Source organism: Lynx rufus, unplaced genomic scaffold (assembly GCF_022079265.1).
Source record: "Lynx rufus isolate CCGP_SWC_20201006 ecotype Redwood Valley unplaced genomic scaffold, mLynRuf1.p SCAF_7, whole genome shotgun sequence".
NCBI lineage: Eukaryota > Metazoa > Chordata > Mammalia > Carnivora > Felidae > Lynx > Lynx rufus.
The window spans coordinates 36,707,178-36,734,307 of record NW_025814889.1 but is presented as its reverse complement, the minus strand read 5'-3'; the positions used below and the strand labels follow the sequence as shown (position 1 = coordinate 36,734,307).

The following is a 27,130-nucleotide window of genomic DNA, read 5'->3' as shown; positions in this document are numbered from 1 at the left end:
AATAATGTTCATGCTAAAGTGGCCCATCTTAGGGCAGCCTGTCCTTGGACTCTACAGCACCTATGATCTCTTTATCAAATGATTTTTCTAGCCACACCCTTAGTGTGCTCTCCAGAATATACCTTTTCTTATTTCTAATATGGATAGTAATTGGGTTCTGCACCCAATTCCAACTTGTGGGAAGGAGGTGGGTTTCCCCACATCATCAAGGAGTAATTCTCCAGATACCAGCTGGATATCTTACATTTCCACTCAGTGGACAGTACCCAGAGATAGCATCAGATCCCATAGGTTATGGACTCAGTCCTACAAGACTCCTGTAACCCCCCTCTCTTCCCTACACCTTCATATGTCGGATGCAAGCCTATGTTATTATCTTCTGGCCAACTGGCTATAAATCAGAGGTTCCCATGCCTCTCTCTTTGGGATTGATTAACTTGCTAGAGTGGCTCACAGAACTCAGAGACACATTTTCCTAGTAGATTACTGGTTTATTATAAAAGGATATAATTCAGGAACAGCCAGATGGAAGAGAGGCATTAGGCACAGTAAAAACATGGTAAAAGGACACAGAACTTCCATGCTCTCTCCAGGTACATCACTTTACTCATACCCTCCTTGTGTTCACCATCCCAGAAGCTCTCCAATGTCATTCTTTCGGGTTTTTGATGGAGGCTTCATTATGTAGACAAGATTGATTAAATCATTGGCCATTGGTAATTGATTCAAACTCCAGCACCTCTCTCTTCCCAAGAGCTGGGAATTGGTGGGGAGACTGAAAGTTCCAAACCTCTATTCCTGTTTGGTTCCCCTGGTAACCAGCCCTCATCCTTAGGTGCTTTCCAAAAGTCACTTCATTAACATAATCTCAGTTGTGGTGGAAAGGGACTTGCTATGAATAACAAGACACCTATTTCACCTTTATGTCTCTGAAGTGATTTCAGGAACTGAAGACAGGAGACCACACATTATGACGATAGATGTTCCCATTGCTTTTATTGTTCAGGAAATGCCAAGGGTTTTGGGAACTGAGAACCAGGAACAGTGGACAAAGACTGAACATATTTGAGAAATATTTTTTGGTCCTCTGAATGACCAAATATAAATCATAATATCACAGATAGACTAAGAATTTTCCAAATCTTCACTTTGGTTCCTTTTTGTTGAATAATACCTTCTATTTATCTCTCTCTTCCTGCATTTTACTATAACTAGTAAGAAGAAATGAGACTGCACCTTTAACACTTTGCTTAGAAATATTCGACTTTATTACTTTATTTTTTTAATTTGAGAGAGAGAGAGAGAAGGAGAGAGAGAGAGCTGGAAGAGGGGAGGAGACAGAATCTGAAGCAGGCCCCAGGCTCTGAGCTGTCAACACAGTGCTGGATACAGGGCTTGAACTTGCGAACTTTTGAGCAGTGAGATCATGACCTGAGCTGAAATCAGAGGCTTAACTGACTGAGCCACCCAGGCGCCCCATCAACTTTATTACTTTTAAATTATTTCCACAAAATACTAGAACACAATTTGGCCAATTTCTTTGCCATCTTATAAGGGTCAGTTTTCTTCCAGTTTTCAGTAACACGCTCCTCATTTCTGCCCCAGATCTCACCAGAATCACCTTTAACATCCATTTTTGTACCAACAGCCTCTCTTCAAGGCAATCTAGGCTTTTTCTTTTTTTTTTTTTAACATTTATTTATTTTTGAGACAGAGAGAGACAGAGCATGAACGGGGGAGGGTCAGAGAGAGAGGGAGACACAGAATCTGAAACAGGCTCCAGGCTCTGAGCTGTCAGCCCAGAGCCCGACGTGGGGCTCGAACTCACCGACCGCGAGATCATGACCTGAGCCGAAGTCAGATGCTCAACCGACTGAGCCACCCAGGTGCCCCTATCTAGGCTTTTTCTAGCAAGCACCTCAAAATTCTTCTAGCCTCTATTCATAATCCAATTCCAAAGCCACTTCCACATTTTTTTAGGTATCTGTTGCAGCAAAATCCCACTTCTCAGTATCAAAATCTGTACTAGTCTGGTAAAGATACCATAACAAAACATCAGGGACTGGGGGCGTAAACAACAAAAATTTATTTCTCACAGTTCTGGAGGCTGAATGTCTAACTAAGATCAAGATGTTAGCATGTTTGGTTGGCTTGCAGATGGCCATCTTCTGGTTGTGTCCTTGTGTGGCCTTTTCTCTGTGCATATGCCCCAAGTGTCTCTTCCTCTTCTTACAAGGACATCAGTCCTATGGGATTAGGCTTCCCACTCTTACGACCTTATTTAACTGTAATTACCTCTTTTAAGGCCTCTCTCCAAATAAATTGAGGGTTAAGGGAAAGGGTGAGGAACTTTGAAAGAACACAATTCAGTCCAAACCAGTATACTTGAAGCACAAAAGATTTTTTTGTGTGTGGTAAAATATAATACAACATAATGGTTACTATTTGAACCATTTTTGACTATACAGTTGTGTGGCATTAAATATATCCACATTGATCTGCAATCATCATGACTATCATTTCCAGGACTTCATTTTTCCCCAAACTGAAGTTTGGGAAGTACTCTAATTCCTAAACACTAACGTTATATTCTCCTTGCTCCAAACCCCTGTCAACCACCCTTTTACTTTCTGACTCTATGACTTCAAATACTCCAGGTTTATCGTATGGATGGAATCATATAATATACAGTCCTTTTGTGATTGGGTCATTTCACTTGGTATAATGTCTCCAAGGTTCATCCATGTTGTAGTGTGTCAGAATTTCATTCCTTTTTAAGGCTGAATAATACAAAAGTTTTTCATTTTGGTGAAGTCCAATTTTCGTATTTTTTTTCTTTTGTCACCTATAGGTTTGGTTTCACAGCTAAGAAATAATTGCCTAATCCAAGGTCACACAAACTTATACCTATGTTTTCTTTAAGAGTATTACAGTTTTTGCATGTATATTTAGGTCTGTGGTCCATTTTAAATTAATTTTGGTATATGTGAGGTAGGGGTCCAGTTTCATTCTTTTGCATGTGGATATACAATTGTTATAGCACCATTTGTTGAAAAGATTATTTTTTCCCATCAAATTATCTTGAAGTTCTTGTTGAAAATCAATTGTCCATAAATGTATGGGTTATTTCTTAACATTCAATTCTATTTCACTGATATATATGTCTATCACTATTCTAGTACTATACTATCTAGATTACTGTAGTTTTGTAGTCAGTTTTGAAATCTTGAAGAATGACTAATTTTTTTCTTAAAAAATTTTTTAATGTTTATTTTTGAAAGAGAGAGAGAGAGAGAGAGAGAGAGAGAGAGAGAGAGAGTGGGGGAGGGACAAAGAGAGAGGGGGAGACACAGGATCCAAAGCAGGCTCCAGGCTGTCAGCACAGAGCCTGATGTGGGGCTCAAACCCACGAACTGCAAGATTGCAACTTGAGCTGAAGTCAGATGCTTAACTGACTGAGCCACCCAGGCACCCCTGTTCTAATTATTATTTTTTAATTGTTTTGGCTATCCTGAACCCTTTACATTTCCATGTGAATTTTAGGACCAGCTTGTCAATTTTGGGGGAAAAAAGGCAGCTGAGATTTTGATAGAATTGTATAGAATCTGCAGAAAAATAGGGGAATATTGCCAGTTAAATACTATTAAATCTTCTGCCACCATTTCTTGATGAACTATCTAGATTGATGATTTAGCTTACTTATAAATCCTGTACCGTGTGTCTGCCTACCCTCTCAATATAGACTAACAATTCCTCGCTCCTCCATTGGTTACTTTTCCTACTTCTGACAATATGTTTTAACAACCAGAAAAGTTTTGTCAATAATAAACATAATCTCTTGAATGCTTTTATCTTCTACCTTTCCTTCCTATGTTCCACATCTTAAAGTTAAAATACCGTAAAAGGGTATTTTTACCTTTATATTGTCAACAACAGTATACTTTATAAACTATGCTTTAACTATGTCAAGTTATTTATAATTTATTAATATGTTGGGTCTAAAAGTTGAACACCAGAAAACAGCATTTTCTAAGCTTTCTATCACGGTCATTCAGTTGAATTCTCTTTTCTTCAGATTTCTCTCCCAGTAGCCTAAGCTTTTGGGACTTCCCTGAATTAGATCTTCCCTGTCCTCCTGAATTAGATCTAGTGACCCCTAAATGTATTGTCAAATACGCTGTTTTCTACCTCATTTTGCCTGAGCACATCTTCAAGAAACTCTTTTTTTAAAAAAGGTTATGTGGGAGTATAGGGTTGCCTGGGTGGCTCAGTTGGTTAAGTGTCTGGCTCTTGGTTTCAGCTCAGGTTGTGATCTCAGGTTGTTATCTAATGGTTCATGGGTTTGAGCCCCATGTCAGGTTCTGTGCTGGCAGCATGAAGCCTGCTTGGGATTCCCTCTCTCCCTCTCTCTGCCTCGCCCCTGCTTGTGCTCTTTTTCTTTCTCAAAATAAATAAATAAATAAATAAACATTAAAAAAAAGGGGGTATGTGGGAGTTTAACTTTAGGAGTCCCTGCTTATCTGAAAGTGTTTTCATTCTGCTCTTTTACTTAATGATGATTCAGGTAGGAATGGGACTTTTTTGAAAATTAAATTTTTTCTTGGGTTTTGAGGTCAAGAAATATTTCCCTCAGAAACTTGAAAGTCCAGGGGCGCCTGGGTGGCTCAGTCAGTTAAGCGTCTGATTTCAACTCAGGTCATGATCTCACAGTCTGTGAGTTTGAGCCCCATGTCGGGCTCTGTGCTGACAGCTCAGAGCCTGGAGCCTGTTTCAGATTCTGTGTCTCCCTCTCTCTCTGACCCTCCCCCGTTCATGCTCTGTCTCTCTCTGTCTCAAAAATAAACGTTAAAAAAAAAAAAGAAACTTGAAAGTCTGTTTTCTTTCATTTAGTGTTGATGATAAGAATTCTAATGTAAGCTTGATTCTTGTTCTTTTATGGGTCACTTATTTCTCTTTGGAAATTTAGGATCTGGATCTTCTCTTTGTCTTTGCATTTGTAATATTTACAAGGCTGTTTTTTATTTGTTTTTGCTCTGTACTAGTAGACACGTTAAGCTCTGGCAGATTTTCTTCCAGGATTTTTGAGTAATTTTCCATCTTCTATTTACTTTGTTTTCCTCTTTTTTTTATAATATTAGTCCTTTTGTATTCTTACTCTTATATTTTCTCTTGCAATTTCCATCTCTTTGCATATTTTTTCTATTTAAAAAAATTTCATTGGCTTAATCTTTTAACACTTCAAGTGAATTTATAATTTTGGCAATTTCTTCTTTCTAATTTTAAGACTTACTTTTTATTCTTGGATTGTTACTTCATCTGGGTATACTGGTATACTATTCTTGTTTCCTAGGTGTAATAAGTCTAGGAGCATCCCAGTTATTATTTTTAAAGTTCTCTGAAGTTTCTCTATTTCTTCTATGGCCATTCTCTGTTTATCTTTCTCCCCTTCCCCCGCCCCCTAAATTGGAGACTTCTTTTGAGTATCTAATTATCTAATCCTTGGTTGTCTGTTCATGTTTAAGATGAGGTAATTGGAATGCTGATTAGGAATCTTGTGAACTTGGGAAGGTCTTGCCAACTTGCACAACTTCACTCAAGGGTGAGTGGGCAGAAAACTAGCTATTGTGCCAGAATGAAGACTGCTGTAGTCATTAAATGTTCAAATAGCTGCCCAACTCCTCCCCAGAGATTATGAGAACTCTTGATTTTTAGCCTGGGATAAATGCCTGGTTACGGTATCTGAGATAAGGGAGGGCTCTTTTGTTCTATGCAGAGATCTTTATTTAATCTCCCTGTTGGCTACAGCACCATCTGAACCTATTCTACATTATGGTTTCTTTCATTTTGTTTAGTCAGACTGCACTCACTTGGTATGTAAAATTAAAAAATTTTGGTGGTCTCATTCTCATTTTCTATTATGTATGAGTTTGTATCATTTTTAAATTCCTTTATTAGCATTTTAATGGGGTCTCAGGAAGAAGAGGTAATGAATGCATGTGCTTAGTTAGCTAGCTTATATATATTTTTAAGTACAGTTGACAAGCAATGTTACATTAGTTTGCAAATATGGAACACTTCATAAATCTATATGTCATCCTTGCACAGGGGACAGGCTAAACTTCTAACATTCCAATTTTAGTATATGTGCTGCCAAAGGGAGTACTCACCCAAGCTTTAATAAAAAAAATACTAAATGTAAGTTAAAAAAATACTAAACGTAAGTTTAAAAAAAGACAAGTGGAGCAGAGTAGGACATAAGAAAAAACAACTAGTGGAATGGCAAAAAACCAAACAACTCCCTCCCAAAACACAGAAAAACATACTACCACAATTCTGAGTCTGTGATATTGATAGTATCCTGTGTATGTATAATTTAGGGCTTAGCACAGAAACGCTTCAGATCCACACATTTAGTGACATGTTGGATCTCAGACATCTAGTTCACACCCCATTTTACAGTTAAGAAAAGCAGAACTCAGAAGTGAAGTGATTTTCCCAAGGTCACACAAATAGAGAGTGGCAGAAGGGACACTAGGATGTGACTCCTACTTTCCTTTTACCTCACCACACTTCTGGGGAGTAACAGGATGAGCAGATCAGCAGTTAGATGAGGAAGATTTTGAAAAATAATCGACATAGCATGGATTTTTTTGGGGGTAAAAAGCCATATGTCTAAAAAAAAGAAGTATTTTCGGATGCTTACTTGGCAGCTATACAATCTTCTCTGGCAGCACAGTCTGACAATTGGTAGGCATATGTGGAATGTACTGAAGGGGGCGACTGTACAGCAGGACGGGGAACTGCAATAATCCAAGTGCTTGGTGATCTGGGAGGAAACAGAGTCTGGGCAGCATGAAACAGAATTTGGTGAATGAATGAATGTGAATACTGAGGGAGGGAGGGGAAAATGTTAGTGGGATTATGAAGGAGTGTGAATTGGTTAATTGTAGAGAATAAGTAGGGGCAAATGAGGACTCAACTCCTTTTAATGTAATTTTAAATTATTCAATGCAACCTAAAAGGCTGGGAACAAATATAATTTACATCACTCCTTCTTTCTGGTTCAGGGATAGTTTACCTAAATTCTTAAATTAATGGATGCAGTTGTCCTCTTTGCATAGCTCCAACAAAAGAAAATCTACGAGACAGCACAAGAAAACTGGGTTTCCTGAATAAGGTACCATTTGCCTGGCCGACTCGCCTAGCTGCTGTGAAGACTAAGTGAGACAACGTAGCACCGCATTTGGCACATCGCAGGAACTGAAAGTGGACCTCAAATTCCGCCCACGTTCTCCTCTCCCGCTGCGCTCAAAAACCACGTACACTGGCGTGGGTCTTCCGCGACGCCTAAGTTCTTTCCTTAAGGTCCAGTGGACAGCCCCACGGCCACATTCGCAAAAGCTAAGGGTGAGGGCGAAAAAAAAATCCAATTTCCCTCCGACAAAGAGTTCCCACCGCGGCCGCGGGAGCACAGCCCGGAATGTACAATTCTAGACCAACTCGCAACAGCAGTGACTGTCCTGGGGCTTGTGTAACGGGCCCCGCCAAGGAGGGGGTTGGGCGACTCTAAGGTTTGGGAAAGCGACGATTCCGCTCTTCGGGCCTGGCCGGTCCACTTCCTACGGCAAGCAGAAGGAGACAAACGGCGCCTTGCCTCGCTCCCACCTACAGCCTCTTCCCGTAGCCGGCTCCCGCTCTCCCTTCCCGTGGCCGCAGGGGCCGCGCGTGGGGGGTGTGTACGCCCCGCGCCCGTTGCCCTGCTTGGGCGCACAGCCGCCGCCGGAACCCTGAATCACCCCACTCCCAGCCCCTGACCCGTCTTCCTCTGGAAGTCGCCGGAGGCCTGCGGGCTGCCAAGTCGCGCTCCCAGGAGAGTGCAGGAAAGCTAGGTGGCCCGGCCACGAGGAGGCGGAGCTCGCAGTGTCTCGCGGCCCGGGCCCGGGCCCGGGGGCGGGGCTAGGTGTCTCGCGCAGGGGGCGGGGCGTAGTGACGTCGGCGGGCGCTGGGGCCGTACTGTGGCTGTGGCGGCGGCGGCGGTAGTGGTGGCGGCGGTGGTGGCGGCGCCCGGGAGGCAGCAGCAGCAACAGCAGCAGCCCTGAGGAGGGTGAGACGGCCGCCGTGGCGGCAGCTCGGAAGTCGGGCGGGACCGAGAGCTTCCCGACTGCCGCTGGCGCTGAGGTTTTTTGCCTTTTCTTAGCCTGCTTCCTCACGGCCCTGGCTAGGGCTGGGCAGCGCGCCCCCGGGGAGGGGCGGAGCTGTAGGTGAGGCTACAAGACCCCCTCCCCCTCCTCTCCCTACCGGGGGTGGGGGGGATGGGAAAGTCCGGGGAGGGGCGGACCCCACCCCACCCCACCCCAGCCCACCCCAGCCTACCCGCGGGTTCCACCCCACAGAGCTCCAGGTTTGGGCGGGAGCTGAAGCGGTAGATGAGGGGAACCCGAGGTGGGAGGTGGGAGATAGGGGTTCTGGGTGCTTGGAGAACGGAGGGTTTCTGAGACGTGATGTTGAGGGCGAGGTAGTGGCGAGATGGAGAAATTGGGGAGCCATGAGGAGGTTGGGGTGCGGTCAGGGTGGATCTGTGTGGTTAGGCGACTGATGTAAAATATTGAAAGAGGTGAGGATTTTTTCCCCCTTCTGTTAAATGGTAAGATAGGAGATGAAGGGTTGTATTGCAAAAGGAAGAAGAGCTGTGGATGTTGCCTTTGAGGCAGTTGGAGAAGCTATTGCTAGGTCTCACATTTCTACTTTAGGGTTATTATGGTTATTATTTTTCTTCTTCCTGGCAGGGTGGGTCGGAAGGGCAGAGAATCCCTCTGCTTTTGGCGCAGGTGGGTAATTGGTGAGGGTGGCTGGGTTTAAAGTTTTACACCCTTCAAGAAGAGTGAGGTCTTGGATTAAGACAACTTCATTCTGGCAGCAACATTAGGAAATAGGTCCCATTACACCTAGTTCCTTAAAGGTGTTACCTTCCAGTCTTTTTTCTGTGCCTAGAAGATCACTTTATACCACCTTATTTGCAAGCTTTATCCTGGCCTCTTAAGAGAAGGCCTGAAATCAGGTGGTTGCTTTGGAAGACACGTTTCTGAGTAATGGTTGCAGGTGGTTGTGGTTGACTGCTTTGGATGGATAATTTGAACAGTTCTTTTGGAGCTAATTATATGAAAAATACTTTCATGTTTTAAAGCACAGCTGTCTTTTACAACTTGTTTTTCAATAGACTTTGACATTTGGGCATTTTGTGTTCAACACAATTATTCGTGCTTATTTTTATTTCTCAATTGCAGATGCTATTAGACACTTTAAAAATGAACTGAAATAGTTTTTTTTTTCTAGGTCCCTCAATTTCTGAGAAATGTTCTTGGAGTCAAGTGCTTTTAAGATGCTCTTTAACAACATTTTGGGGGCATGTGTCTCACTTCATGGAGAGATGTTACTAAGAGTAAACAGTATTCAATGTTCTTCACATCAGTGTTTCACAACTTTATACATTAAATCAGAATCTCTTCTCAATTCCTGCTCCCTATTAGATTACGGTATTCACTGACCTTACCTATCAGTGTCATTTAAGCTGTTTCTTGCTCAGAAAATAGGTCCTGTGATATACATGTATTATGTAATGGGTGGAAGTAGGCATGATTCTCAATAATTCATTTATGGAGGAAGAGCAGCCGTCATGAAATGGAATTTAAGCAGTGACTTTCCCAAGGCTTACTCAATTTATTTGGGAACATAGCCAGAGAAGTGCTTTCCTGTTACCCAAGAGAGAAATATACAGATTTGAGTGTCAGTAGTTGTAGATCATTGCCTTTTTTAACATGCCTAATTAATGAGCAGACTATTATCTTCTAGAAAATAGTTCTGCTTGAAGAAACTTACAGGCAACAGATGATATAATAGATATTAAGTGAGAAAGAGTGTGTCAGGTTTGTAATTCTAAAGAAAAGATTCAATTAAATGTATTCAGACAGGCCAAATTATAAGTTGGTAAATGAATACTTTTGGATTACTTAGAAGCAAAAATTAAAATTCACATATCTAGTTTTCCCTTTTAAATTATACTTTGGTTTAATTGGGTATGCATGAGGACAAATGTGAACTAAAATGTCAGGTGAAACTATATATTGCTAACATGACATTTACATTGTTGACAGTGGGATGCAATTCTTTGTAGGAATGCAGTCATGGGATTTGGGGGAAAGTATAAGGTAGAAGTGATCTATTTCTCCTTAGAGTTTTTTTTATGCCAGAAAAAACGCTACCTATTATTTTTCAAGAAAAGTCACTTGCTAGTCATTACTGTGATGTTCTTGTTGAATCTACTGAAGTCTCCCTTGCCCCATTTTTTACTAAAGTCAGGTAGGTATGTCTGTGTTAATTCAACATTAATACTGGGAGCAGGATAAAAGTGAAGGTTCTGTAGCAATAGCTGCTCTTTTTCTACTCTCAGTTAATGCTTTTATAAGGAGTAAAAGAGCTGTTAAATGTGCATTTTCACATACTGTATCAAACACCTTGATGGAGGAAGACCAGAGAATGAAGTATTTTGGTTAACCAAATCCGTACATTGATTATCAGTTTTCAAACAAATATAATGTAATAAACAGCATCAAGGTTATGTAGAATATAACTTATTTCTCTAAGTCTTCAACATCCGAGCCTTGGGACACTGACTCATTCAATGGTTATTTACTGAGTATGCTTCTGGGTACTTTTTTTAGCCATTGAGGATACAGTAGTGAACAAAGCTGTCAAAAATCCCTGCCTTCATGGAACTTACCTTCCAGATACCTTTTGGGGAAATGAAGAGAAACCTGGCAAAGAAGATTGATAAGAGGTCATTGGGTTAGGAAAACCAGGAGAGTGTGATTTACTAGAAGTGAAAGAAAATAAGTTTTCAAGGAGGAGGGCATGATCAAGCGTGTCATTGTTTAAAGATGTGTCAGAGTGTTGGGTAAGGGAGGATTTTGCATGATTATTGTGTCTAATAGAAATATGACTAAATGCTTTTTAAAAAGTATGAGGTGACACAGATGTAAGAATTTGTCAGTTTCTAACTTACCTAGATTGATTTTTTTAAAAACATATATTTCACTTTTTATTTTTTTCAGAACAAAATAGGCAGTCTATGAATGTCTAATACAGATATGATCTAAGACAGATATGATCTTTTATTAACTTTGTTTTTTAAATATATTATTAACTATTATACTCATTAAAAAAATAGGTAATACACTTACCAAATCATAAGATATAGGTAGAAAAGAGTAAGACTCCTGTCCCATCACGTTGTTCCTGAAGGCAATCACTGTTTCCAATTTCTTGTTTTTCCTAACCAGTGAAATTTTGTGCAGTAATATGGTTTAGCTATTTTATTTTATTTTATTTTATTTTATTTTATTTTATTTTATTTTATTTTATTTTATTTTATTTTATTTTATTTTTTTAATGTTTATTTATTTTCGAGGGACAGAGAGAGAAAGAGAGAGAGAGCAGGGGAGAGGCAGAGAGAGAGAGGGAGACACAGAATCCAAAGCAGGCTCCAGGCTCTGAGCTGTCAGCACAGAGCCTGATGCAGGGCTTATGAACCACAAGATTTGACCTGAGCCAAACTTGGACCCTTAGCCAACTGAGCCACCTGGGCGCCCTGGTGTAACTATTTAAAAAAAATTTTTTTTAACGTTTGTTTATTATTGAGAGACAGACACAGAGCGTGAGCAGGGGAGGGGTAGAAAGAGGGGGAGACATAGAATTTGAAGTAGGCTCCAGGCTCTGAGCTGTTAGCACAGAGCCTGACGCAGGGCCCAAACTCACAAACTGCAAGATCATGACCTGAGCCGAAGTCGGTCCCTTAACCGACTGAGCCACCCAGGCGCCCCATCTGGTGTAACTATTTTAAAATCGCATGAATAGAACAAATATTTTATCTTCTAGGTTTTTTTTTTCCACCTTAGTATTTTCATAATTTAAGTCTAGCTACCTGCATACCTTTTGTTTTTATTTTCTAACAGCTTTGTTGAGAAATAATTCACACACCATACAGTTTACTCATTTAAAGTGTATAATTCAGTTTTCTGGTGTGTGTAACTACCACTACAATCAATTTTAGAACATTTTCTTCATCCTCCAAATAAGCCCCAAACCCATTAGCAGTCACTTCCCTGACTTTTGATTTTTAAGTATTGTTTTGTACATCATGGGGGGAAAATGTTTGTGAAATACTTGATTACCAACTAAATGGCAATTAAGCCACTTAGTGTGTATTTTTAAGTATTCTGTGCATAAGTTTGTGTAAAAGAAAACTTAGTATTTTATTTGGTTGAGTACATACTTGTGAAATGTGATTAAGTGTCTTGTTTTCATTATTCCTTCATTTATTACTCCTAAAGCTTTTGATAAAGTGCTTGGATTATAGTAAGTACTCCATAAAAATCAGCTGCCCTGATGGTGATGATAGGGTGTGGTGATGGTGATAATGATGCCTGATTTGTGGAATTCCTTTAGGATAGTATGGAACCTCAGGGAGTTCTCAGGAGTCTGGAAAACGAGGCCTTTTTTTCTAGGAGGAAGGAAGTGAATCCTGAAACCTTTAGGCCAGCATTGTCCAATAGAACTTTCTGTGATGATAGTCATGTTCTATATACCATTCGATACAGTAGCTACTAGTCCCATGTGCCACTGAACACTTTAAATGTGGTTAGTGTAATTGTTGAGTAACAATTAAAATTATTAATTTTGTTAAAATTAACTTAAATAGCCACTGTGACTAGTGACTACTATATTTGGCAGCACACTGATACATTTATAGATTGATGAATCTAATACTGTACTCTGGCAGTATTTTAGAATACATTATTTAAGAGATAGTTTTAGAAGCCTTGTTAAGGGATACAGTGATCACTGGGATAAGACGTGGATTTACGAGGTCACTTCAGACAACAATTCTAGTTTTCTAGAATTGACATGGTCCCTAAACTGATGAATAAAGGATTTGTAGTAGTTATAAGATATCTAGACTTCAGCTAGATCTTTTCATGCTGTCTTTGTGGAAAATATGAGTTATTTTATGACAGGGACTGTCATGTGTTTTCTACTGAGCAAATAGTAGATACTTGCTAAATATTTGATGAATGAATAGATGAGACTACAATTAAGTGAATTCCCAACTGGCTGTGAATGGCTATACCCAGAGAATAGAGTGTTGATAGGTTTGAGGAACTGCTGTTAGATCCATTGTATATATTGAAATAACCCAGGGGTGGTGGTATAAGAAGGTAGTGGCAGTGTGAACTAGGTGCCAACATCTCACTGAGTGTGGAGGATGTCCAGGTGGTCATTAGCTGATAGTGAAAAGCAGAGGTAGAAGTCTGTGTTGCTGAAAAACATGAAAGTCATGCTTTTACAAAGATTTTACATGGGGGTTCAAGATTTTATATGGTCTGGAGGTGGCATTGGAAGAAAGAGGGCTGCCAGTCTCATTTCCCAATATTGGGTGTGGAGTGTGAGAGACTTGATAACCTCCGTTTGAAAGGGCTGCTTTGAAAGGTGTCCTGGGAAAGCCAGTTAAGTGAGAGAGGTAGAACTTTCAGAAGACTTTCTTCATGATGGAATGAATTTCCTTGAGTATTTTTCTACACTGGCTTCTTATCATCACTTAAACTTTATTATTTATTACTTATTTTTTTTAATGTTTATTTTTGAGAGAGCACGAGCAGGGGAGGTGCAGGGAAAGAGGGGGACAGAGGATCAGAAGTGGGCTCCCCATTGACAACAGAGAGTCCACTGGGGGGCTTGAATTCACAAATTGTGAGATCATGACCTGAGCTGAAGTTGGATGCTTAACTGACTGAGCCAACCAGGCGCCCCTTGTTACTTATTTTTAGTGTAATTAAAAAAAAAAAAAGTTTATTTATTTTGAGAGAGAGAGCGCGCGCATGAGTGGGGGGAGGGGCAGAGAGAGAGGGAGGCACAGAATCTGAAACAGGCTCCAGGCTCTGAGCCATCAGCCCAGAGCCTGACTCGGGGCTCGAACTCACGGACCGCGAGATCGTGACCTGGCTGAAGTCGGACGCTTAACCGACCAAGCCACCCAGGCGCCCCAACCTGTATTTATTTTTGAGAGACAGAGAGGGAGAGAGAAAGCATGAGCAAGTGGGGGAGGGGCAGAGAGAGAGGGAGACACAGAATCTGAAACAGGCTCCAGGCTCTGAGCTGTCAGCACAGAGCCCGACGTGGGGCTTGAACTCGCATACCGCGAGATCGTGACCTGAGCCGAAGTCGGACGCTTAACCGACTGAGCCACCCAGGCACCCCGTTAATGTTTATTTTTGAGAGAGACAGAGTGTGAGCAGGAAAGGAGCAGAGAGAGAGGAAGACACAGAATCTGAAGCAGGCTCCAGGCCCCGAGCTGTCAGCACAGAGCCCAACGCAGGACTCGAACTCACAGACCGCGAGATCATGACCTGAGCCGAAGTCGGACGCTCAACCGACTGAGCCACCTAGGCGCCCCAGAACCTGTTTTTTAAAAATGTTTTATTTAGTTTTTGAGAGAGAGCATGAACCAGGGAGCGGCAGAGAGGAGGACAGAGGATCTGAAGCAGGCTCCATGCTGACAGGCTGACAACAGCACCCATCACTTAAACTTTAAAATGTCTCTTGTCTTAAAAAAAAAAAAAATAAACAAAATGTCTCTTGTCTTAACAAAAATCTCTTTTCTTCATACTTTCTCTTAGTTGTTCTCTGCTTTATAGCTACAGGTTTTTGAAAGACTTGTCTACATTTGCTATATGTCTCTATTTTTTCACCTGTGGTTCTCTTCTCACCCTATTTCTGTATTGTTTCTGTCTCCACAATTTCATTAAAACTGTTTTGCTGGGTTACTAATGTGTTTAAAGCCAATGGCTATTTTTTTATCCTCTTATTTAACCTGTTAGCTGTACTACTTGTCTATTGCTATGCAACAAATTACCCCCCAACTTAACTTAAAACAACAAACATTTATTGTTTCACAGTTTCTGTGGGTCAGGCATCTGGGTGTGGTGTGTCTGATTCAGGGTCACTCATAAGGCTGCAGTCATCTCAAAGCTCCACTGGGGGAGGGTCTGTTTCCAAGCTCAAGCATGTGGCTGTTGGCAGGCCTGAGGTCCTTGTTGGTTGTTTGCTGGAGAAATCAGTGTTTTTGCCATTTGGGCCTCTGCATACGAGTACTTGCAACATGGCACCTTGCTTCTAGATTGAGAGCTCTGTGGAGAAGGATGGGAAATATTAGCTACAGTTTTTTGTAACGTAATCTCAGAAGTGCCATTCTGTCACTTGATCTATTCTGTTCATTAGATTGGAGTGTCTAAGTCCAACATGTGCACAGGGAGATTCCACAAAAGCATGAATACAAGGAGGCAGAGATCATTCAGAGCCATTTTCAAGATTGCCTACCACAGCAGCATTTGATACAGTTTATTTCCTCTTCCTTTATAACTCTCACTTTTGGCATCTTCAGATCATGCTTCTATATTTTTTCCTGGTTTTCTGGGCTTTCTTTCTGTCACCTTTGTTGAATTTTTCTCTATCCATTCATTAAGTGTTTGAATTTCTATGAGTGATCTCATCTTCTATTTCATTTTTCATCTATATGCTGAGTATTCATTTATCTGACTTTAGCTTTTATCTCTTTGCTGAGTGTAAGGACCATTGTTACTTAATATTTCCATTTGGATGCTCCTTAAACTCAGAACAGCCAAAACTAAATGTATTATTCCTGCCCTTCTCTGGTGTTCCTTAATTAATTAAGGGACACTATCAGTTGCTCAAGCTAGAAATGTGTGTAGTATTGTTGATTTTTCTCATTCCTCTACCTTCTGTTTTACTATTCCTGTTGATTTTATAAAAGTCATTGCTGTCCAATGATGGTGTAAATGTTTTTATGAGGTAGTGCATCCTTTGTTAGATTCCAAGCTTTGAATGAATGTTTGCTAGGTGATTTTTAAGGTTCCTTCCACAGTTTTGAGGCTGTGTTGGCAACTAGTGCAGAGTTTTGATTAAGAAACACATGATCAGAGGTGTGCTTTAGAAATGTAGCAACTCTTGAATGCATTAAAAAAAAAAAGACTTATTTAGGTCAATTTTAGGTGCACATCAAAACTGAGTGGAAGGTACAGATTTCCCACAGACTGCCCCTCCCCCCCCCCACCATGCATAGCTTCCTTCATTATCAACATCTCCCACCAGAGTAGTATGTTTGTTAAAATTGATGAGCCTTGATCAACACATCATTATGGTTTGAAGTCCATATGAACTGTCACTTTTAGTGGTTCACCAAGAATAAAACTAATCCTATATTCCTTTTATTTTTCTTTATTATGGTGTGCTTTGTGACGAACGGACAGTAGTTTTCATCAGACAGTCCTTTATGTATATACATTTTCATTTTTCACTTATTGTTTTACTTTTGGTGTGAAAGCCCTTTGTGTGGAAATTAGGTAACTAATGGAAAAAGATTGTCTGAACTTCAGTTAAATATCTCTGAAATTGTGAAAATATTTCAAGAAATAAGTTTGGACCTTAAACATAATTTTATTATAGGAATATAGTTTATCAAGTAAAGGAATTAATTTCTCTTAGAAGTCCTTTTTTTAATTTTTAGAATTATGTTTATATATTTATTTTTGAGAGAGAGAGAGAGGAAGCCGGGGAGGGGCAGGGAGAGAGGGAGAGAAATCCAAGAAGGCTTGGTGCTGTCAGTGAGGAGACTGATGCAGGGCTCAAACTCATGAACTGTTCTAATTTATAGGAGCTGAAACCAAGAGTCAGATGCTTAACTGACTGATCCACCCAGATGCCCTTGAAGCCCTTCTTGAATGTAACACACATACAGAAAAGTATATAAAGCAAATGTGTAGCTTCACAAATGTATCAAGTAAATACTTGAATAACCATCGTTTAGATCAAACACTAGCACCTTGCTAGCATTCCAGATACTTTCTTTGCCTCTTCCCAATCACAACCTATTCTTTCCGCCATAAAGGTTACTGTTGCCTTGACTTTTATGGGAATCATTTCCTTGCTTTTCTTTATATAAACCTGTATTTAGTTTTGCCTGTTTCCAATTTTTTATACATGGAATCATATTGTATGTATTTTATGCTTGGCTGCTTGGACTTAAAATTTTGTTTGCGAGATTTAGATTTGCTGTGTATGGAGCTGTAGTTTGTTTATTTTCATTGCTAAATAGTCTTCTATTGTATAAACACCACAATTCAAATATCAATGATGAATATTTAGGTTGTTTCCAATTTTGGATCATTAAGAATTATGCTGTTATGGCCATTGTTTGGTGCAAGTTTTTTGGTGCATGTCTGTCTTTCTTTCTTTGAGAGGGTGCATGTGAGCGAGGGGTAGAGAGAGGATGGGGGTGGGGAGAGAAAGAGAGAATCCCATGAGGGGCAGAGAGAGAGAGAAGCAGGGCTCACCCAATGCAGGGCTGGAGCTCACCTGAAGCGGGGCTCGAACTCATGAACTGTGAGATTATGACCTGAGTCAAAGTCAGATGCTTAACTGACTGAGCCACCCAGGTGCTCTTGGTGCATTATTTCTGATGACTACATAGCCAGGAATGAAATTTCTGGGTCATAGAGTATGCATATGTACAATTTTAATAGATAATTGCCAAATAATCCTGTGTGGTTGTACAAACTTACATGCACTAAAACAATATTTGAGAGTCCTTTTGTTCTGTATCTTTGCCAGTACTTGATATTGTCAGTGTTATTGATTTTGGCTATTCTGGTGGATTTATGGTGGTATCTCATTGTTTTGATTTGCATTTCACTGATTACTAGTGAAGTTGAATAACTTTATGTCTTTTGGTCATGTGGAGACCTTTTGTGAAGTGCTTTTTATTATTTATTTATTTACATTAAATTTTTTTTAATGTTTATTTTTGAGAGAGAGGGAGGGAGAGAGAGCGAGCAAGCATGAGCAGGGGAAGGGCAGAGAGAGAGAGGGAGACACTGAAGCAGGCTCCAGTCTGACCTGTCAGCACAGAGCCAGATCCAGGGCTTGAACTCACAAACTATGAGATGTGACCTGAGCTGAAGTTGACACTTAACCGACTGAGCCACCCAGGTGCCCTGTGAAGTGCTTTTTAAAATACTTTGCTCAATTTTTCTGTTGGTCTTTTCTGTCCTAATTTATAGGAGTTATATATTTTGGATATGAGCCCTTTGTTGGTTTTTGTGTTGCAAATATTCCACTCTGTTCTTCTGCTTGCTATTTTGCTCTCTTAATAGTGTTTTTTGAAGAACATGATTCTTGTTTTTGAAATTTTTAAAACATTTATTTTGAGAGAGAGTGTGTGTGTGTGCGTGCATGTGCATGGGGCAGGGGCAGAGGGAGAGAATACTAAGCAGGCTCTGGTTGTCAGTGCAGAGCGTGATTTGGGGTTCGATCCCATGAACCGTGAGACCATGACTTGAACTGAAATCAAATCAGGCAGTCAACCAACTTAACCACCGAGGCACCCCTTGAATAAAATTTTTAATTTTAGTATACTCTAGCTAATATTTTTTTTATTATTAGTGCTTTTTATGTCTATATTAGGAATCTTTTCCTACCCTAAGGTCATGAATTCATACCTTTCTTATATAGCACTGCCTATTAATATTATTGTCTGTCTATAGTTGATTTTTTTGTGTATGCGTGTGGTTTTTTTTTTCCCCATATAGTTAGCTGATTTTCTCAGCACCATTTATTGACAATTCTTTCCTTTTCAAAACTGCTCTGTAATAAATAAAGGCTCTTTATTCTGTTTTACTGGTTTCTCTATCTTGGTCCAGTGCCAAACTGGATTGTAAGTCTTAATATCTGTTGAAATGCTTTCACGTTTTTTTTCCCTTCTTTTTTTTTTTCTTTCCCAAGAAGGTTGTTGTCTTCTTTTTCTTTTTTTAAAGTAAGCCGTAGGCCCAACATGGGTCTTAAACTCATGACCCTGAGATCAAGAATTGTATGCTCTAGGGGCGCCTGGGTGGCATAGTCGGTTAAGTGACCGACTTCAGCTCAGGTCATGATCCCACGGTTCGTGGGTTTGAGCCCTGCATCGGGGTCTGTGCTGACCGCTTGCTTGGAGCCTGGAGCCTGCTTTAGATTCTGTGTCTCCTCCTGTCTCTGCCCTTCCCTGCTTGTGCTCTGTCTCACTCTGTCTCTCAAAAATAAATAAATATAAAAAAAAATTACAAAAAAAATTGCATGCTGTACTGACTGAACTAGCCAGGCACCCCCGAGAATGTCTTCTTGACATTCAGTGACATAATCAGTAATCAAGATAGTATGGTATCATCATAGGGATAGCTATATGTAAGAGTAGAAGAATAGGGAGTCCAGAAATGAACCCACACATTTATGGTTGGTTGATTTTCAATAAAGGTACCAAGGTAATTCAGTGGAGGAAAGGATAGTCTTTTTAACAAAACGTACTACAATAATTGGATACCAATATGCAAAAAAAGTGAACCTCAGACCTTACCTCACAGGAGAAAATATTTGAGACCTTGGGTTAGGGAAGGATTTCTCAGATATAACACCAAAAGCATGACTCATAAAAGAAAAATATTGACAAATTAACCTTTATCAAAGTTAAAAAAAAGTTTTGCTTTTTTTTTTTAGATTTATTTATTTTGAGAGAGAGTGCATGTGTATGCATACATGAGCAGGGGAGGGGCAGAGAGAGGGAGAGAGAGAATCTCATGCAAGCTGCATGCTGATGTCATGGAAACTGATGCAGGGCTCAATCTCAGGAACAGTGAGATCATGACCTGGGCTGAGATCAAGAGTCTAGTGTTTGAGCCACCCAGACACCCCAATAAAGTTATTTTTAAAAAATAATGTTTTGGTTATTCTTGGCCTGTTGTATTTCCATATAAATTTTAGAATCAGTTGTCAAGTTAAAAAGAAACATTGGTGTTCTGTTTGAAATTACATTGTATTGTGTAATGGTTAGCACTCTGGACTCTGAAATTACATTGCATTTGTAGCTTATTTTGGTTTTAACTTTTTTTTTTTTTTGAGAGGGAGTGCGTAAGAGCACTAGCTGAGGAGAGGGGCAGATGAGAGAGAGAGAGAGAGAGAGAGAGAGAGAGAGAGAGAGAGAATCTTAAGCAGGCTCCATGCTCGGTGTGGAGGCCAACTTTGGACTCCATCTCATGATGCTGGGATCATGACCTGAGCCAAAATCAAGAGTCAGACGCTCAACCGACTGAACCACCCAGGCACCCCATTGATTAATTTGGGTAGAATTACTTCTTTATAGGGGCGCCTGGGTGGCGTAGTCGGTTAAGCGTCCGACTTCAGCCAGGTCACGATCTCGCGGTCTGTGAGTTCGAGCCCCGCGTCAGGCTCTGGGCTGATGGCTCAGAGCCTGGAGCCTGTTTCCGATTCTGTGTCTCCCTCTCTCTCTGCCCCTCCCCCGTTCATGCTCTGTCTCTCTCTGTCCCAAAAATAAATAAACGTTGAAAAAAAAAAAAAAAAGAATTACTTCTTTATAATGTGGAGTCTTTGAATCATTGAATGTGGCATTTTTATTTATTTATGTTTTTCATTTCACATCTCAGTAATGTTTTATAGTTTTCTGTGTAGTACTACATATCTTTCATAGATTTAGTCTTAGGTTTCTGATGGTATTATTATAAGTGGGATTTTAAAATTTATTTTCTATTTGTTGTTGGTAGATGGAATAAAGTTGAGTTTGAATATTCAGTCTATTTTGCCAGGTTTTGACCAAATCTGATGATTTTTAATAATTTTATCTGTAGATTTTCTTGGCTTTCCCATGTATATAATCATGTCATTTGTGAATAATTACTGTTTTGTGTCTTTCCTGCAATTCTTATATTTTTTTTCTTGCCTTACTTTTGGCTAGAATCTCTGGCATGTTGAATGGGTTGGTGATAGGAGAGATCCTTGTTATTTTCTCGTTTCAAAGGGAATTTTTTTTTAAGTTTTCACTATTAAGTATGATATTGTCAAGCATATACACATAAGGTAGGACAGGTCTTTACTGATTTGACTGGTATAATGAGCCCTTCAGATTTAAGCAGTTGATGGAGAGGGGCCAAGATGGCGGAACAGCATGGAAGTTGTTTTTGCGTCTCTTGTCCCTGAAATGCAGCAAGATCAACACTAAACCATCTTGCACACCTGAAAACTGATTTGAGGATTAACACCACAATCTGTACAACCTGAACCATGGAACTCGGTAGATTTAAGTAGTTTATCACTTATGTGGGCAGTGGAAAGATGAATAAGCCAAAGGTGCCAGCTCCCTGTGACCCTTGTCCCACACATCAAAAAAGTCAACACCAGATCAAAAATATTGCCAACGACTACACTATGAGCTGTGAGACACCCTGTTGATGGAGGGGCCTGTTCTAATTTGACACAAAAGGGTTCTGCAATCTGTAGCTCTGTTCTGAGATGGGTAGGCTGAAAGTCACATGCCTCATCAGAATCCAGACAGTTATGAGAAACTGTTTCATGTCATCCTCCAAGGGAGATAGGGAAGTGATGGGAGATGGCCTGGTAGCAGCTCCTGATGGGCCTCCTATCCTTTCCTGATTTGGGGGATCACAGGGCGTTCTGCCAAGACTCTAATAAGCTCCAAATTGCCCGGTATGGAATAGCAGAAATGTTCCCCTACAGATACTTGTTGTTGGCTTTTGCACATATTCTTTGTTAGATTAAGAGTTTCCTTTTACTCCTATTGTAAGAATAGAAGTATTTAATCATTAATACTAAAAATCTACCTGATGCGTTTCCATATCTATTGAGACAGTAAGAATTTTTTTTTAACGTATTAATGTGGTTTATTACATGATTTTGAAATAGAATTTTTACTGGGTAAAGAGTTTCTAAACGTTTGTTTTCCTTTATTAGCCTTCACTTATTTGGAAAAAAAACTGTTGATGAGACTTTCTTTGGCTGCTTGCCTTTTTTCCTCCCATAAGTATACATGTAATTTTGTCCTTGTACATATAGAATTTACTGTTGCTGACCTTTCCAAGGAAGAAAGACTAATATGAACTTATGATTAATCAATAAGAAGTTATTAGAGATAGAAGAGACTCACAGGATTTCTTATGAAACAAGAAATAGCTATGTTTTACATCTTTTTGAGTACATCCCTGCAGATATTTTAGGATACATCCATACAGATGTTACACAGGTGACTTTTCTATCTTTATGGCAATACTGATTTCACTTTCATTAGTGGCAGATAATTTTGAGTATTTCAAATAGTTCTGCTTTCCTTTTCCAAACTGCTGTCTTAAATTTGGGCTGGACTTTTGCTTGATGTTTTTCTCCCTTCAATAAGTTGAAAATAAGTACAGAAAGTTCTTGTAAGTAGAGAAAGTAGAGTTCTTGACTGTTTCACTCAATTTTTCTGGTGGCTTTTCTACTGGTCTGCTGTGGTTAATTTTATAGTATTGCCATGTTGCTGAGTCCATTTTGAAATAATTTGGTTATTCTTATGCTTAGGGCTTGGTATTTTTTAATTTTAATAGAGCAGCAATTTTTATCTGTTTTTCTGGTTATTAAAAATAAGTTAACTGAAAACAGACTCTTAAATGCAGAGAACAAACTGGTAGTTGTCAGAGGGGAGGTGGGTGGAGGGATGGATGAAATAGATAATGGGGATTAACAGGTAAAAACTTCCCGTTATAAAATAAGTAACTCATGGAGATGAAAGGTACAGCATAGGGAGTATAGGCAATAATATTGTAATAACATTTGGTAAGCACTGAGTAATGTATAGAATTGTTGAATCAATATGTTGTGCAGCTGAAACTCATATAACACTATATGTGTTAATATAATATTAAGTTAAAAAATAAATTATATAATATTTATTAATAAATAATATAATATATAATATTATTAAATAAATAATTTACATATATTATGTATTAATGAGCAATATTATACATAACTATTGTAAATATAATTTATATGTTATGTATAACTATATATAATATATAACTATATATAATAACTATTAATGAGCAATATTATATATATAATTATATATAATAAATACTAAATTATATAATATATATTAATTAATATATAATATTAACAGTTAAAAAAATAAATTAATGGAAAATGGATATAAATTCTTTGGGTTTATAGTCACAGCTATATATGTATAATATAATTTTTGGTCACAACTATATATGTATAAATAGTTCTACATAGCAAGTATATGTGTGTATTTTTTATTAAAAAATTTTTTTTTAATGTTTATTCATTTTTGTGAGAGAGAGAGAGAGAGAGAGAGTGAACAGGGGAGGAGCAGAGAGAGAGGGAGACAGAATCAGAAGCAGGCTCCAGGCTCTGAGCTGTCAGCACAGAGCCCGACGTGGGGCTCGAACTCACAAGCTGCGAGATCATGACCTGAGCTGAAGTCAGATGCTTAACCAACTGAGCCACCTAAGGCGCCCCTTATTATGTGTATTTTTTAAAGTATTGGTCAGGATTTCCTTGAAAAATTCAAAAGTGGATTGGTTCTTAACAAATTCATGTTAAAATTCTTTTGAATAGCATAACAAAAATATCTCCTTTACCAAATTTTTATTTTCATAGTTGTTCAAGAGTATGTGTCTATTTCCCTTTTTCTTTTTTCCCCTTTCTTCCCTCATTCAAAAGAAATTTATGTAAACTCCAATATACTTTATTCATGTACTATGATGTATATTGTGTTCTTTGTTAGCAATATAATGTTTGAAACATTTTCTGTGTCCTCAGAATGCTAGTGACTGGGAAGGAAGACAAGTAAACAGGCAATTTTAATGGAGCGTGATAAGTGTTAATGATATGGACAAGAACTGGAGTAGAAGGGAGTGGTGAAAGATGAGGCTGGAGATTGGGCTTGGATCATGAAGAGCTATGTAAATCATGTTAGAGTCTGGCATTTTACCTTGGGGCAATGGCAAGGCTTTGGAGACTTTTGAATAAAGTATATATAAACTTACATTTACATTTTATAAAGAGCATGTAGGAGCAAGCTAAGTGAGGAGGCCAACTAGGAGGCTGTGGCCTTAATCCCATTAAAGGTTGAAAACCAAAATAGTGTTAAGTGGAAATAGAGACACATACAGAGTTGGAAGCTTTAAAGAACACAGGACTGGGTAATTCAGAATCTGTGTGTGTGTGTGTGTGTGTGTGTGTGTGTGTGTGTGTGGTGTGTGGTGTGTGTACATGTGTGTACATATGTACATGCACTTTTGTGGGGGGAAAGGACAGTTGGCAGTTGATGGGGAGGGAGGAGACTAAGGTGATTTTTCAGACTTTCAGATGGAGCAGGTAGGCTAGAATAGTGCTGTCTAGTTTTAGTAGGTACTAGACATATATGACTATTTAAATTTAAAGTAAATTAAGTGAAATAAGATTTAAAATTCAGTTCTTCAGTGCATTAGCCATATTTCATGTGCTTAATAGCCATGTGGGACTAGTGGCCTCTATATTAGAAAATGCAGATATAGAACTTTTCCATTGTCACAGTTCTGTTGTACAGCACTGGTCTGCAGTTTTTGGTACTTACTACCTTTTCCCCTCAAGTCAGAATAACAGGTGGTATTTGCCCAAGTTTCTCAAGAATTCTGGCTCCACAGTACATTTTAAGGGATTCTGTGAGTCTCACACAGTCATCACCACCACTGCCACCAACAACCACTCATCATCAGATATAGAACACTTCCATAATCAGAGAAGGCTGTTGTTGGAGCACTGAGCTAGAGGGATAGTGATTGAGCTATTGATTGCTGTGGTAGGGGCAACAGGAACCTCTAGAAAGTGCTGCATAGTAGAAATGTGAGCCACATATGTAATTAAAATTGTAGTATTCACATTATAAAGTAAAATTATTAGATTTTATAATTTTTATAACATTTTATTTAATCCAGTACATCCAAAACATCATTTTCAATATGTTGAAACATATCATATTTGAAAAACTATTAATGAGCAATTTTACATTATTTTTTCATACTAAGTTTTTGAAATCAATTGTATAGTTTTATAGCATATCTTAATTCATATGCTAAGTTTTTAATTAGAAATACTTAATCTGGGGCACCTGGGTGGTTCAGTCGGTTAAGTGCCTGACTATGGCTTAGGTCAGCATCTCATGGTTTGTGAGTTCGAGCCTGGCGTCAGCCTCTCTGCTGTCAGCATAGAGCCTCTTCAGATCCTGTCCCTCTCTCTCTCTGCCCCTCCCCCACTCATCCTCCCTCTCTCCCTCTCTCTCTCTTCCTCTCTCAAAATAAATAAAAACTTGAATACTTAATCTGCATTTAGATTTCATAAAATTTACAGTTGAAAAGTGGGTACACATATCCAACTTTTCCCAAATATGCTTAAAAGTTTTCTAGTAACTGAATTATCAGCATTTAAATTTAACATTTTTTTTTTTAATTGGACATGGACCCCACTGTGGGGTTTGAACTCAGGACCCCTGAGATTAAGACCTGAGCTAGGATCAAGAGTCAGATGCTCAACTGACTGAGCCACCTAGGTACCCCTTAAATGTAACTTTTAATCACAGTGACATAAAGTGAAAAGTTCAGTTCCTCAGTTTCACTAGCCACATTTTAAGTGCTCAGTAAGTACATGTGGTTAGTGACTACCATATTGAGGAGTGCGGCTCTGGAATAACCAAGTGCATTCACTTGGTGGTTGGAAATTCAGGTCTAGTAGCTCAGGAAAGAGGTATAGACATAGATAGCTAGATGGCAGAGACTCTGAGGAAGAAGGAGATAAAAAATAAGTTTATGATTTGGACAAACTAACATTAACTTTTTCTGTGCTTCATTATAAAAATCTATAAATGCATCTGGTATGAGTAAAATAGTAAGATGAGTATGCAGCATATTGTAGTGGTTAAGAGTCTGACTTTAGAATCAGATGTGTGATCACGGGCAACTTACTGAGCCTTCCTAAGCCTTATTTTCCTCATCTAGAAATGGGACAATAAAATCTTTCCCCTGAAAGCTTTGCTGGAAAAGTTAAAGGAAGAATTCATGATGAGTATTTACCACATGTAATACCATGTGTCATTTTTAACTTGCCATTTCTTTCTTGTGGAGTGTACCATCAATTTAATAATTTATTAAAATTATACATGTTGATATAAGCTGAATCCTAATTTCAGAAACTTTAAATTATGAAAGAATGTATATCTTAAAATACAGTAGAGGTACTCATTGTTCATACTGATGAGTACTCTTTATGATCCACATGCTATGTTGAATGCTTTACATGATGTGAAAAGTTTTTATTTTTTTAATGTTTATTTTTAAGAGAGAGAGAGTGAGCGAGCATGAGTGGGGGAGGGACAGAGAGAGAGGGAGACATAGAATCCAAAGTAGGCTCCAGGCCCTGAGCTGTCAGAACAGAGCCTGATGCAGGGCTTGAGCCCATGGACTGTAAGTTCATGACCTGAGGTGAAGTCAGACACCTAGGTGCCTCAGTGATCTGAAAAGCTTTTAAAAATGCAGTGTAGCATATTTCTGTTGTAAAGTTTCACATAAGCAGAATTTGTAATAGAAAATCTGTTTTAATTCTGGAACTTTGAAATGTATTATGGTCTAAGTTTTTGTTTTAGTTACTCCAGGAACTGTTGAATTCTGCTTGTGTCTCTTTGGATACTCTTAAGTTTATGATTTTGTAGTACTCTAGGCTAAATCTATAGAATTTAAGGGTCTGTAATTCTTCATTTGTGTATATACATGTAAAGAATTATGATTAGGGGCGCCTGGGTGGCTCAGTTGGTTAAGCGTCCGACTTCGGCTCCGGTCATGATCTCGCGGCTTGTGGGTTCGAGCCCTGCGTCGGGCTCTGTGCTGACAGCTAGGAGCCTGGAGCCTGCTTCTGATTCTGTCTCCCTCTCTCTCTGCTCCTCCCCTGTTCATGCTGTATCTCTCCCTCTCTCTCTCAAAAATGAACATTAATAAAAATTTTTTTTAAAGAATTATGATTAAATACCCTTGGTAGAGTTTATTCAGAGAAGTGTGGTAACAGGAGCAGAATGGACTCTCCCAGGTCAAAGAGAAAGGAATTATGTTTTTAATGGCTCCACAAATTCTTTTTT

General features: G+C 39.1%; 1 protein-coding gene and 1 non-coding gene across 2 annotated transcripts in view; one reads left to right on the top strand and one right to left on the bottom strand.

Annotated features, from left to right (window-relative positions):
• Positions 1-6,060: 6,060 nt before the first annotated feature.
• LOC124502766 (U6 spliceosomal RNA) lies at positions 6,061-6,163 on the bottom strand. Its single transcript, XR_006960026.1, has one exon. It is a non-coding gene; the product is annotated as a U6 spliceosomal RNA (small nuclear RNA).
• Positions 6,164-8,059: 1,896 nt separating this feature from the next.
• Positions 8,060-27,130, top strand: part of ERC1 (ELKS/RAB6-interacting/CAST family member 1) — a 516,249-nt gene continuing 497,178 nt past the window's right edge. Inside the window, exon 1 of the mRNA XM_047065409.1 lies at positions 8,060-8,261. The gene's annotated coding sequence lies outside the window, so the exon portion shown is untranslated. The remainder of the gene's footprint in view (positions 8,262-27,130) is intronic.